This window comes from Erythrolamprus reginae, chromosome Z, assembly GCF_031021105.1.
Source record: "Erythrolamprus reginae isolate rEryReg1 chromosome Z, rEryReg1.hap1, whole genome shotgun sequence".
Taxonomy (NCBI): domain Eukaryota; kingdom Metazoa; phylum Chordata; class Lepidosauria; order Squamata; family Dipsadidae; genus Erythrolamprus; species Erythrolamprus reginae.
This window is the reverse complement of record NC_091963.1, coordinates 59995400-60009010: the sequence shown is the minus strand read 5'-3', so window position 1 is coordinate 60009010 and position 13611 is coordinate 59995400. Positions and strand designations below refer to the sequence as shown.

General features: G+C 45.5%; 1 protein-coding gene across 3 annotated transcripts in view; it reads left to right on the top strand.

The window, feature by feature from the left end:
- CUL1 (cullin 1) overlaps positions 1 to 13611 on the top strand; it is a 128922-nt gene that overhangs the window by 112167 nt on the left and 3144 nt on the right. The gene's annotated exons all lie outside the window — the stretch shown is intronic.

Below are 13611 nucleotides of genomic sequence, written 5' to 3'. Positions count from 1 at the left end.
GGAATAGTGTGAAACAACTCAAGTTTATTAAACATAACGTAACGAGTAACCTAACTTCCAAAGGATTAAGAGAAAACAAGGCGCCCCTGGGCACCATAGCCGGGAGGGTTTGGACTCTCTTTGCAGTGCATCGAGAAGACCGTTCAGGTAAGTTCAATGGTTCTTCTCCACTGCACTGCTACGGAGAGTCCAATGTGTGGGATATACCCAAGCTTAATTGTCCTGGGGGAGAAGGCTGTACCAAGGGCGCGGGAGTTGTGCACACCCCTTGCAGCACTCTACGACCAAAAGCCACCTCATCCGAGGCGTCAGGAGTCTAGTTTGTAGTGTTTGATGAAAGACGTGGGGGTAGACCGCATTGCTGCTCTGCAAATGTCTACAATAGACGTTTGTGTTGCCCATGCGGCCATAGTGGCCACACTTCTGGTAGAATGGGCCACAATGCTATCTCGGATGGGAATGGCCCTCGTGTTATAGTCTGTTGTTAAACAGGCTCGGATCCAGCGGCTAAGAGTCTTAGTGGACACCTTGGTTCCCATCGATGTGGGAAAATAGGACACAAACAGTGATTCAGTTTTCCGAAAAGTCCTGTGTATGGCGGATGTAGATCTCTAGGGCTCTGCGTACATCCAACGTGTTCCATGGCAGCTCTGATGGATGTGTTCCATGTGCGCAAAAGTCCGGTAATATGAGCACCTGGGAGCGATGGAATGTCGTGTTAACCTTAGGTAGGAATGTAGGATCTAGATGGAGAACATAGAAACATAGAAGACTGACGGCAGAAAAAGACCTCATGGTCCATCTAGTCTGCCCTTTTACTATTTCCTGTATTTTATCTTGCAATGGATATATGTTTATCCCAGGCATGTTTAAATTCAGTTACTGTGGATTTCCCAACCACGTCTGCTGGAAGTTTGTTCCAAGGATCTACTACTCTTTCAGTAAAATAATATTTTCTCAAGTTGCCTTTGATCTTTCCCCCAACTAACTTCAGATTGTGTCCCCTTGTTCTTGTGTTCACTTTCCTGTTAAAAACACTTCCCTCCTGAACCCTATTTAACCCTTTAACATATTTAAATGTTTCGATCATGTCCCCCCTTTTCCTTCTGTCTTCCAGACTATACAGATTGAGTTCATTCAGTCTTTCCTGATATGTTTTATACTTAAGACCTTCCACCATTCTTGTAGCCCGTCTTTGGACCCGTTCAATTTTGTCAATATCTTTTTGTAGGTGAGGTCTCCAGAACTGAACACAGTATTCCAAATGTGGTCTCACCAGCGCTCTATATAAGGGGATCACAATCTCCCTCTTCCTGCTTGTTATACCTCTAGCTATGCAGCCAAGCATCCTACTTGCCTTTCCTACCGCCCGACCACACTGCTCACTCATTTTGAGACTGTCAGAAATCACTACCCCTAAATCCTTCTCTTCTGAAGTTTTTGCTAACACAGAACTGCCAATGCAATACTCAGATTTAGGATTCCTTTTCCCCAAGTGCATTATTTTACATTTGGAAACATTAAACTGCAGTTTCCATTGCTTTGACCATTTATCTAGTAACGCTAAATCATTTACCATATTACAGACCCCTCCAGGAATATCAACCCTATTGCACACTTTAGAGTCATCGGCAAATAGGCAAACCTTCCCTACCAAACCTTCCCCTATGTCACTCACAAACATATTAAAAAGAATAGGACCCAGAACAGACCCTTGTGGCACACCGCTTGTAACCTGTCTCTGCTCAGAATACTCACCATTAACAATAACTCTCTGATGTCTATGCTTCAGCCAGCTTGAAATCCACTGAACTATCCAGGGATTAAGTCCAATCTTCACTAATTTATCTATCAGCTCTTTATGTGGAACCGTATCAAAGGCTTTGCTGAAGTCCAGATAGGCAATATCCACGGCACCACCTTGATCCAACACCTTTGTGACATAGTCAAAGAACTCAGTGAGATTAGTCTGACACGATTTGCCTTCAGTAAAGCCATGCTGATTTGGGTCCAATAAGTTATTGTTTTATAGATGCTGATTTATCCTCTTTTTGAGTAGAGTCTCCATCATTTTAACTACAACTGATGTCAAGCTAACTGGCCTGTAGTTACCAGCTTCTTCTCTACTGCCCTTCTTGTGGATAGGCACAACACTGGCCATTCTCCAATCCTCAGGAACATCTCCTGTTAACAGGGATTTGTTAAACAAATCAGTCAGGGGGGTAGCAATGACAGATCTGAGTTCTTTAAGAACTCTGGGGTGGATGCCATCTGGACCCATTGCCTTATTTATCTTTAATCTTTCAAGTTCTTCTAAGACATCGGCTTCTAAGATCACTGGAGCTGAATCCGTACAGCTGGAAGCAATGCTATATCCCTCTATAGTATTATTATTATTTTGTAAGGTGTCTTTTGAGAAAACTGAACAGAAGTAGCTATTGAAATGGTCAGCGATCTCCTTATTCCCATCAATGCATGTATTATTCCCGGTACTAAGCTTTGTGATGCTGCAGTTTTTCTTCTTCCTATCACTAATATATCTGAAGAAGATTTTATCCCCCTTCTTTACAGATTTGGCAATTTCTTCCTCTTTTGAGGCTTTAGCAGCATATATTATCTGTTTCGCCTCCTTCTGTCTCATTTTATACACCTCTCTATCAGCTATACTGCCAGACTCTTTATACCTCCTATAGGCAGCCTTTTTTTCATTGACTATAGCCCTTACATCATTGCTAAACCATAGCGGTTTCTTCTTCCTTTTACCTTTAGTTACTTGTTTTACATAAAGTCTTGTGGCTTTTAAGATGGCCTTTTTTAATACAGTCCACTGGGTGCTTGCTCCTGCCATTTTATCCCTCCCCTTTAATTCATTATTTAAATATTCCCCCATTGCATTAAAATTTGTTTTTCTGAAATCCAATACTTTGGTTGCAGTATAGGATTGCTCACCATCAGTTTTTACATCAAACCACAAACATAGATGGTCAGTGCAACCTAAATTTTCTCCCACCTTGACCTCTGAAACCCGATTCCCATTGGTAAAAACTAAATCTAGAATATTCTCCCCTCTAGTTGGTGTCTTAACTAGCTGTGCCATAGTTGCTCCTGTAAAGGCCTCTACTATATTCTTACTTTTGCATGTAAGGGCACTGGGGATATTCCAGTCAACATCAGGCATGTTGAAATCACCCATAACCACAATATCTCCCTTTACTGCCATTAGGGTAATCTCATCCACCATCTTGTTGTCATGTTCCTCAGATTGCCCTGGAGGCCTATAGATCACCCCAATTCTAATGACAGAACCGTCTTTATTTTGCATGCAAATCCAGAGGGTTTCCAGATCTTTACATGTATTTTGAAATAGTATTGTTTTTAGACTTTCTTTAACATAAATGGCTACTCCACCTTCCCTTCTCTGTATTCTATCCTTCCTATACAGTGTATATCCTGGTATGGATATTTCCCATTCATTAGAATCCTTAAACCATGTCTCAGTTATGGCAACCAGATCCAAATTATCTCTAGATATTATGGCCATTAACTCACAGAGCTTGTTGCTCAAGCTTCGAGCATTTGTGTACATTACCCGAAGAACATTATTTTCATTATTAGTTTGCCCCTTATCATCAACAACTACATCTATTTTATTTACAGCTCCCTTTTCATAAGCTTCCAGAAACTGATTTATCCTCATTGGTCGGGGACAGAAATCCTCCACATCTGGTACATCTCTGTCCCCTTTACCTAGTTTAAATGCCTGTCCAAAAAAGTTCTGAATTCCTCACCGAGCACCTGGGCACCTCTGTATGATGGATGCAAACCATCCCTCTTAAACAACTCCCTATTAGACCACCTACTGACATCATGACTTACATAACCAAAACCTTCAGCTTTACACCACTGCCTTAACCACACATTAAACTCTCTGATACAACTTGTTTTACCCTCCTGGCCACAAACCGGTAACACCTCTGAGAAAGTCACTGAATCAGTTATTTTACCCAGCTCCACACTTAGACATTGAACCACTCTGTCTGGGTGAAATAGGCACAGGTCTGCTCTAACTGACAGTGCCAATAATTCTGATACCCTTCTGGCTGATGTAATGGCCACAAGGAATACAGTCTTGAGAGACAGGTATCTCAGTTGGGTATCACGGAGAGGTTCAAACAGCGGTGCCTGTAGCAGTAAGGGTAAGTCCCATGTGGGGAAGCGGTTTATTGTTGGGGGATGCAGGTTACCTGCTCCCCTGAGAAAGTCCCTAATCCAAGGATGGTGTGACAAGGATTGAACTGATCCAATTTGAGGATGGTTGCAAAAGCTGCAACTTGTCTACGGAGCATGTTGGACGCTAACCCCTTGTCAAACCCTGCTTGGAGAAAGGATAACACATTGACTATCGATGGGACATGAGGGTCTATTCCTTGGGATTTGCAGAATATGCAATATGCTGCCCAGGTGGCTCGATAAATGCGCATTGTAGACGGACATTGTGACGCCTATACGGTAGATATGACTCTGTCTGGCACTCGTTCCCTTCTCATGTGATCCCCCTCAAGTGCCACACGGCAAGTTTCTACCATTGGGGGTCTGGATGTGACACTGACCCCTGAAGTAGGGAGACTTGGTGGTGAGGTATGCGCCAGGGGGTTGACACAGAAAGTTCCATTAGGACTGCGAACCATGTGCTTCTGGGCCAGAACGGGGCTATCAGAAGTACATCTTGGCTACTGCAGGCATGTCGGCGGGAACGCATAAAGAAGTCCCTTCGGCCAGGTGGCGTGTAGTGCATTGATTCTCCGTACTGAACGAGTGGGTCCAGCGGTCACATGGATTGCTCACTGTCCAATCCGCCTAGGATTGAACCTGTCTTTAAAAATATTGCTGGATCCGCCCCTTCGCCAGAATTCACCCGGTCCTCCTACCGGCAGGACGCGTGGTGGCTCCTCTCCTCTCCAAACACCCGCCCTTCCACTCTTTCCACTAGAAATCAATCTGAAAAGATAAGTAATTAGTCTTTTTTGTTCTTTTACGGCAAATGAAAGAATTTAACGTTCAGCCAGCCCTCCTGGGCTCAGCTCCAAGTGGAGAAGCTGTGGAGAAGCTTTCTGCTAATTGTGTAATTGCCTTGCTTCGTTACAGCCGGCTACATTTATTTTCTTTAAATCTGACTGTCGGGGAGGTTTTTATTATCAATTGGCTTGTTTATCTTTCTGTTACCTCCTGCGGAGTGGGACGCTTGTTTAGTCCTCCGGACTTAGTTGGACTCTTTATTGAGTATTAATTTTGGTGCGAAGGCCCTCAGCGCCCAATAATTCCGGCACCAACGGCCCGCCCACGCACAGGTCCTTTGGCGCCATAAGTCCGCCGTGTGGCCCAGAGTAGGCTGTGAGAGTCTCAGGCTTTTACATGTGTGCTAGGCCTCTCAACCAGTGTGCCTTGGTTGCATAAATAGTGAGGCCTAGCTTCTCTGGACTCATTGGCATGAATCTCGGAGTGATCCAGATTGTCTTTGAGTGGCAGATGCTCCTGGGCCTAGGAGCTTGGCCCCCCTTCCTCTTGGGAATTATACTGCTTCTCAGGAAAAAAAATTGGCTCCAGACCTTGTCCCTGTAATTTGTTCAGGCCATGGCTTCTGTTCCCAAGAAAGGCACCACTTCCAGAAATGCTCAGGACCTTAGGCCTACTGGTGATGAAATTGAAACCATTCCCCAGGCCTCGGCCTCCTCTCTTGCAGCTAGGCCCACCAGAGCTGAAAAGAGAAGGGATAAAGCACTCCAAAAAGTCCATGAACAATCAGCTAAATACTTAAGAGTGCAGGCCCAAGTGCATGTAAGCTCACCTAAACCCCCAGATTCTTTTGATCTGCCCCCCTTAGGTGTACCTGTCTTGTGTCTGGATGAGCCAAACCTAAATAGACCCTAACCTAACTTATGGGGCTTAGGTCCAAAGGAACCAGACCATTTGAATCAGGGCCCCTTAGAGCCTGACCCTCCCAGGGCCCACAGGGTTCCCTCTGATTTACCTGCTTCTATTAGTAACCTTCCTCCTGAGCTGCAATCTCCTTATCTCAAGCCATTGATGCCAAATTCAAAGCCATCAATGTGCCCTCCCATCCTTGTTTCAAATCCATGACTTCCTTCTCAACCTACAGAGTGCCACAAAAACCAGATTCTGAATCCTCTCAGGAGGAAAATGAGGATGATGAAGATCCTGAAGATAGGGATGATCCTTTTCAAGCCCTGTCTGAGCATGAAGAATCTCAAATCAAGACTCCACCATCTTCTACTATTTTTCCCTTTCAGTTGTTTAAGTCTCTACTATTCAAAGCCAGGGCAGCCACAGGTCTCTCAGGTCAGGACAAGCCTGCACCAACTTCTGCAACTCCACAGGAAGAAAACCTCCCCTTCTTCATGGAGGAGCAGAAAGATACTGAGGTCATTCCCATGCCTAAACTTTTCAAGGACGCTCTGTTGTGGGATCACCCTACCTTGGGTTCTAATCCCTCCTCCAAAGATAGGAAACTGTACACAGTCTCCCCTTCTTATGAGGACCTTCTTTTTCCCAAAGCAGACGAAACGGTCAAGACCCTACACTCTGCAGAAGCCATGCCTGGCGAGGCAGAAGAAGTCTTAAAGCCGGAAGATAAACGTCTGGAGCAAATGCTCAAGAAATGTTTATTTGTTGACACCTGGGCTATTAAATGCATAGCATCAGCTTCCTTTTTTACTAGAGCCATGCTTCGGTGGTCACAACAACTTCAACAACATATTCCTCCCGATGACTTGAGGGGCCAGCAGGACCTCAACAAGGTCTTTGCGGTAGTCCAGTACATTGCGGACGCCACCCTGCAATCCTCTAGACTTGCGGCAAAATCAGTGGCTGCCTCAACAGTCGCCAGGAGTCTTCTCTGGCTTCATCCCTGGCAGGTGGGAGTGAGACAGAAGTGGCAGCTTTCCTTGGGACCTCTAAATCATAAGCTGTTATTTGGTGATTTACTTGATCCTCTACTTACAGAAACCACTGATAAGAAAATCCTGGGTCCTACCACCAAGAAGGCCACTAAAATGCTTTCAGCGCTCCAATCGCCAACAAAATCAGGGGTTCGCGTTTCAAAGGAACTCAGATCAGTATAATTCCCCCTTTCGTTCCCAATCAGATAGGAATCCCAGGGGCAGAGGGTCTTGCTACCAGAAGGGCTCCTCCTCCTCAAGGGCCTCAAAAAGATCAAGGTGTAATGACCATGCTATTCCCATTGGGGGGCATCTGGCCTGGGTTTCTTCCAGCTGGCACCGTTCCTGTAAGGACCTCTGGGTTATTTCTACAGTGGAGTGGGGACTCCAATTGGAGTTTATCTCCATTCCACCCAAGCATTTCAGAGCTTGCCCTTCTCCCAGATCTCCCTCCTCCCGCCTCCGCATGGAGGAGACGATCCAACATCTGCTTTCTATTAGGGCTATCAAGCCGGTTCCAGCCTCTCAAAGAGGTCTTGGCTTCTACTCAATCCTCTTCATGGTCCCTAAGTCCTCTGGAGGATAGAGAGCCATTCTGGATCTCAAAAGATTAAACCAGTACATTAAATACAGAAAATTCAAGATGCATTCCTTATCCTCTATCCTAGCATCCATTCACCCAGGAGACTTTATGTCTTCATTAGATCTTATGGAGGCTTATCTCCATATTCCCATTTCAAAAGGCCACAGGCAATTCCTTTGCTTTGCCTTTCAGGGAAAACACTATCAGTACAGCGTCATGCCTTTTGGCCTGTCCTCGCCCCCTCGAGTCTTTACTAAGCTCCTGGGCTCCTTGGCGGCTCATATCCGGGCTACCCCCATTCATATTTTGTGTTATTTAGAGGACATTTTAGTTCATGGTCCCTCCAAAGAGGGCACCCGTACAGATCTTAAGTTATCCATGTCTATCCTACAGGAGCATGGCTTCTCCATTAATATATAAAAAAAGCCAGCTCCATCCTTCCACTTCTCTTCAACACCTGGGGGCAGTCATCGAATCCCACCTATCCCAGGTCTTCCTTTCTACTGAAAGTAAGATCAACATTAAAGAGCTTATCTCTCAAATCAGGTCCCAAAGAAAGGTCTCCATTGCCTCCCTATCTCTTCCCTACTGGGAAAGATGGTGTCCTGTATTGGTATCATTCCTTGGGCCTGCCTTCATGCCAGGGAACTCCAATGGGTCTTATTGCCATTCCAGAGATCAGGAACCAGCAATTCGGCACATTCCATTATCATTCCTCCTGTCGTCCTGAGATCCCTCTCGTGATGGACCTCCTCCACCCTGGACAAAGGATCCCTATTCAGGATTCCGGACCAGTTTACCATTACCATGGATGCCAGCCTGTTGGGCTGGGGAGCCCACGCTCTGGGCCTGATAGGCCAAGGCACGTGGTTGACAGAGGAGTCAACCAAGCTAATCAATTGGCTAGAACTGAAAGCAGTCTCACTAGCCCTCAAGAGTTTCAAACCACACATCCTCAACCAACATGTCCTGGCCCTAAAGGACAATATGGCTATGAAAAGCCACATCTGCAGACGAGGAAGCACCCAATCCAAGGTCCTGATGCAGGAAGCTCTGAAGCTGGGTCTTTGAGCGGAGAGACATCTGCAGTCTCTATCAGCCGACCACATATCAGGAGTTCTCAATGTACAGGCGGACTGGCTCTCCCGGTTAACTCTGGACCGAGGAGAGTGGAGTCCCCATCCGGACCTATTCCAACAGATCTGCCTCAAATTCAGTCACCCATCGCTAGACCTGTGTGCGACCACGACCAACGCTCAGCTCCCTCTGTTCTATTCCAGATTCCCATCTCCGGGAGCAGAAGCAATCAATGCACTCAGAACTCCTTGGCCTCCAGGTCTACTATATGCCTTCCCACCAATTCCAATCATGTCAGACATAATCCACAAGATTCTCCTCGAGCAGGCTAAGGTGATCCTGATAGCTCCTCACTGGCCTCGCCGGCCCTGGTTCACAGACCTCCAGCTAGGATAGTGCACAGCGAATGCATCTTGAAACGGTGGTATCTCACAAAGATGTTCAACTGCTTTAGGTTTAGAATTAGGTGACAGCTGCCTGATGTCTTTGGTACAGTAAATACGATGGAATAGTAGCCCTGTCCATGTTGATTGAGAGGTACCTTCTCGATGGCCCCGATCTCTAACAGGTGATGAACCTCTTGGGTAATGAGGTCTCATTTCTGTTGGTAATGACTGGACAGGGAATGAACCTGTTTGGGGGCCATTGAATAAAGTCTATCTTGAGGCCCTGGCCTATGGTATTCAAAGCCCAGGCACCTGTAGATGATGAAGGCGACCCCCAATGGGAATGTACACACCGGAGTCACTTGGACTGCGGTAAGTTCCACGATTGGATCCCCTGAAGGGTTTCTCGACTGCTGAAACTGCCTGTTTCTGTCTCCATATCCATCTCTATTCGATCTGAAAGAGGACTGGTTGTAGCTCCCCTGCATATAAGACCTTGCAGTCTGGAGTGCAGTGGCGGAGGTATCCGATCAAAAGGGCTGTTTCCTAAAGTAGGGAGTAGACCTTCGCTCCTGACGTCTATAAGTCTTGGAGAAGACTTTCTTTTTATCTTTGTCCTTGATAAGGACCGTATCCAGGGACTCACCAAACAATTTGGTCCCTTTGAAGGGAGCCATGGTGAGACACCACTTGGACTTAGCATCTGCCTGCCAAGTGCGAAGCCATATTAGGCGACGGGATACAAAGTTTGCTGCTAAGCCGCATGATGAAAACCTAGCTGCTGATAAAGTAGCATCTGCTGAGAACTCCGCCACCGCCAACAATTTGTTGATATCTTGGCAAAGGCAGCCATTATTTGGCCCCAGCTTAGTTAACATATCTTGTAGCCACAGGATCGACGCCCTATTGAAGAATGAAGCTGCCGAGGTGGCCCTAAGTGATCAAGCTGCCATCCGATGGGCCTTCCTGATCAAGGACTTGACTCTCCTCTCATCAGGTTTTAGGCTATCTGCCATCTCTGAAGGCACGAGAGCATTCGACACAAGATTCGCCACCGGAGCGTCAATGGAGGGAAATTAGAGGGCTGTCTCCATCTCTGGGTCGAAAGTATAGAACTTATTTTCTGAGGCTGTTGGATCTGGAGCTGCTGATGGTTGTTCCCATGGTGTCTTGACAGTGTCAAGAAAAAGCTGCGATGAGGGAATATGGTCTGAATCTTTCTGGGGCTCTATGAATAAGCGAGTAGCTGGTTGCATACCTGCGGCTGGGTCAGTTGCCTTGCCCGCGGTACCTAGGGCCACCGTTTGTTTGGCCTTGTTGAGTAGAATGCGGAATAATGATGGCCTGAATAGGCCTGTGAAGGATGGTGGTTCTGAGGGAGAGGTTTCATCCTCAGATAACTCATCTCCTGGATCAGAAGTCGGAGCAGACCAGATGTCCCTGTGTGATGAGGTCACCAGCACGGGTGCTGTACTCTGCTGCACACCCACTGCTATGCCCTGAGAGTAGGCAGATGCAATCATATCCTGGACTGATAGTGACATACGATGCCAAGCATCTGGTGAAGCTTGCAGGTCTGCAGCTGTGGGTGTGAATGTGGCCGATGGGGCCTGCACTGGTGCTGCATAAGGCCAAACAGGTGGGACTGGCATGGTAAATTCAGGCCTATGTGCTCCTTCCGGTAAGAGCAAAGACGCACGCTGGCGATCTGGGGACCAGGTCCTTATCCATGGCTGTCCCGGTTCCCTCTGGGAGTCTGGGTAGGGTAGAAGAAGTTAATATCCCCAAGGCCTGGTTTGCTGGTAAAGCCATTGGAGCCTGAAACAGTGAAGGTTGATAACCCTGTCTCTGGGCCGCCTCTAATTGGCCTTTATTCTTTTCTCTGCCTCCTTTAGAGCAGAGGAGGACTGAGAGGCCTTAGACTTACTCTTTAAAGAGTGTGATTTCTCCTTTGACTTAGGATCTGTAGCTGCTGGTGGCTCAGATGGCGCTGACTGTGGGAGATAAGCTATCATCAAATAGTACCTGAAGGGTGTTATGAATCACTGCAATCACCAACTAAAAATCCACCAAATGCTGCCTCAAGCAAGCTCCCTCAGCAGTATGGAGAAAAGGCAGTTGTGCCTGAACCAAAATGGCGACCAGTGCAACTAGAAGAAGCAGCCATCTCATTGGCCGCTGGGTTCCTGAGGTTAGTGAGGGTGGCTCTGATTGGAGGCCTGCCGGTTTGACTTGAAGATGGAGGCCTCTCACATAATGGGCGAGGAAATGCCTAATCAAAATGGCGGTTGTTTCTATCCTCGGAGAAGCTATGCTGGCACCTCTCTATTCATTTTAAACAACGTTGGTCGCTGGCTCTTTGGGATCTGGCCACGCAGGTCAGGGATCCCCACCCTGCGAAACCCCGTCTTGAGGGCAGTACTCGCGCAGATTAGAGGCCCTGACTGGGGTTTTAGTTGCAGGTTTACCCTGCAGGGTAGGGACCTGAATCCTTCAGCAGGACAGGAAGGGATTTCTTCAAGGTTTCCTGCTTCATCTGTTGCAGAAAAAAAGGAGAGAAAAAGACAAGGTAAATCAAAACTTTATTTCTTTATTCTAGAGATAAAAAAACTCATAGTCCCTACACTATGACTGAGTTTTTAAAACTGGCATGCTGGGAGCAGCTGGGGGCAGGGCCTGTTTAATATGTAAATTTTTAATTCAGTCTCTGCTAATGAGGCTGAAGAAATACCCACATTGGACTCTCTACAGCAGTGCAGTGGAGAACCACTGCTTTAAGGAATCTTAAAAGAAAGCAAACAACCAGTTTTGAACCCTCTTTTATATCTTCATCCTTGGACATTTATAGAGAATGGGGAAAAATACAATAACATAATTTTAAACCACTTGCGCCATTTAAAAATTTATTTCAATTTTATTTTTCTGATCCAAAGCAGCACCTAATTAATTTGACATGTGTATAATTCATTTGCATATGTATTCTGATCAAAGTTGCTATTCTCTGCTATTATAGAAAATGTTTCCCTACATTCCTTAGTTGGTATATACAGTGGGAAGAAAAAGTATTTAGTCAGACACTAATTGTGCATGTTCTTCCACTTAAAAAGATGAGAGAGGCCCGTAATTGACATCATAAGTAGACCTCAACTATGAGAAAATACATCCAGAACATCACATTGTCTGGTTTTTAATGGATTTATTTGCAAATTATGGTGGAAAATAAGTATTTGGTTACCTACAAACAAGCAAGATTTCTGAGTCTCACAGACCTGTAACTTCTTCTTTATGAGGCTTCGCTGTCCTCCACTCATTACCTGTAGTAATGGCACCTGTTTGAACTTGTCATCAGTATAAAAGATTGTAAAATTGTAGCCCTGCACCAGGCTGGGAAGACTGAATCTGCAATAGGCAAGCAGCTTGGTTTGAAGAAATCAACTCTGGGAACAATAATTAGAAAATAAGACATACAAGACCACTGATAAAATCTCCTCCCATGGGGTCAAAATGATCACAAGAACGGTGAGGAAAAATCCCAGAACCACACAGGGGAACCTAGTGAATGACCTGCAGAGAGCTGGGATCAACGTAGCAAAGGCTACCCTCAGTAACACACTATGCTGTCAGGGACTCAGATCGTGCAGTGCCAGATGTGTCCACCTGCTTAAGCCAGTATATGTCTGGGCCCATCTGAAGTTTGCTAGTGAGCATTTGGAAGATCCAGAAGAATATTGGGAGAATGTCCTATGGTCAGATGAAACCAAAATCAAACTGTTTGATAGAAACACAACTCATCGTGTTTGGAGGAGAAAGAATGCTGAGTTGCATCTGGAGAACACCATACCTACTGTGGCAACATCATGGTTTGGAGCTGTTTCTCTGCAAAGGGATCAGGACGACTGATCCATGTACATGAAAGAATAAATATATCGTGAGATTTTGACTGCAACCCTCCTTCCATCAGCAAGGGCACTGAAAATGAAATGTGGCTGGATCTTTCAGCATGACAATGATTCCAAGCACACCACCAAGGCAATGAAGGAGTGGCTTCATAAGAAGCATTTCAAGGTCCAGGAGTGGCCTAGTCAGTCTCCAGATCTCAACCCTATAGAAAAACTTTGGAGGGAGTTGAAAGTCCATGTTGCCCCAAAACATCACTGCTCTAGAGGAGATCTGCACGGAGGAATGGGCCAACATACCAGCAACAGTATGTGCCAACCTTGTGAAGACTTACAGAAAACGTTTGACCTCTGTCATTGCCAACAAAGGCTATATAACAAAGTATTGAGATGAAGTTTTGTTATTGACCAAATACATATTTTCCACCATAATTTGCAAATAAATTCGTTAAAAATCAGACAATGTGATTTTCTGGATGTGTTTTCTCATGTTGTCTCTTATTGATGAGATCTACCTATGATGTCAATTACAGGCCTCTCTTATCTTTTTAAGTGGGAGAACTTGTACAATTGGTGTCTGATTAAATATACTCCCACTGTACGAGCTAGAGACAAATTATTATATCTATATAGAATGTATTTAAATGTCTCAAGATTTAAGCTAGCATAGTTTATTTTTGTTGTGAAAAGATCAGTCAAATGACATACTTGCT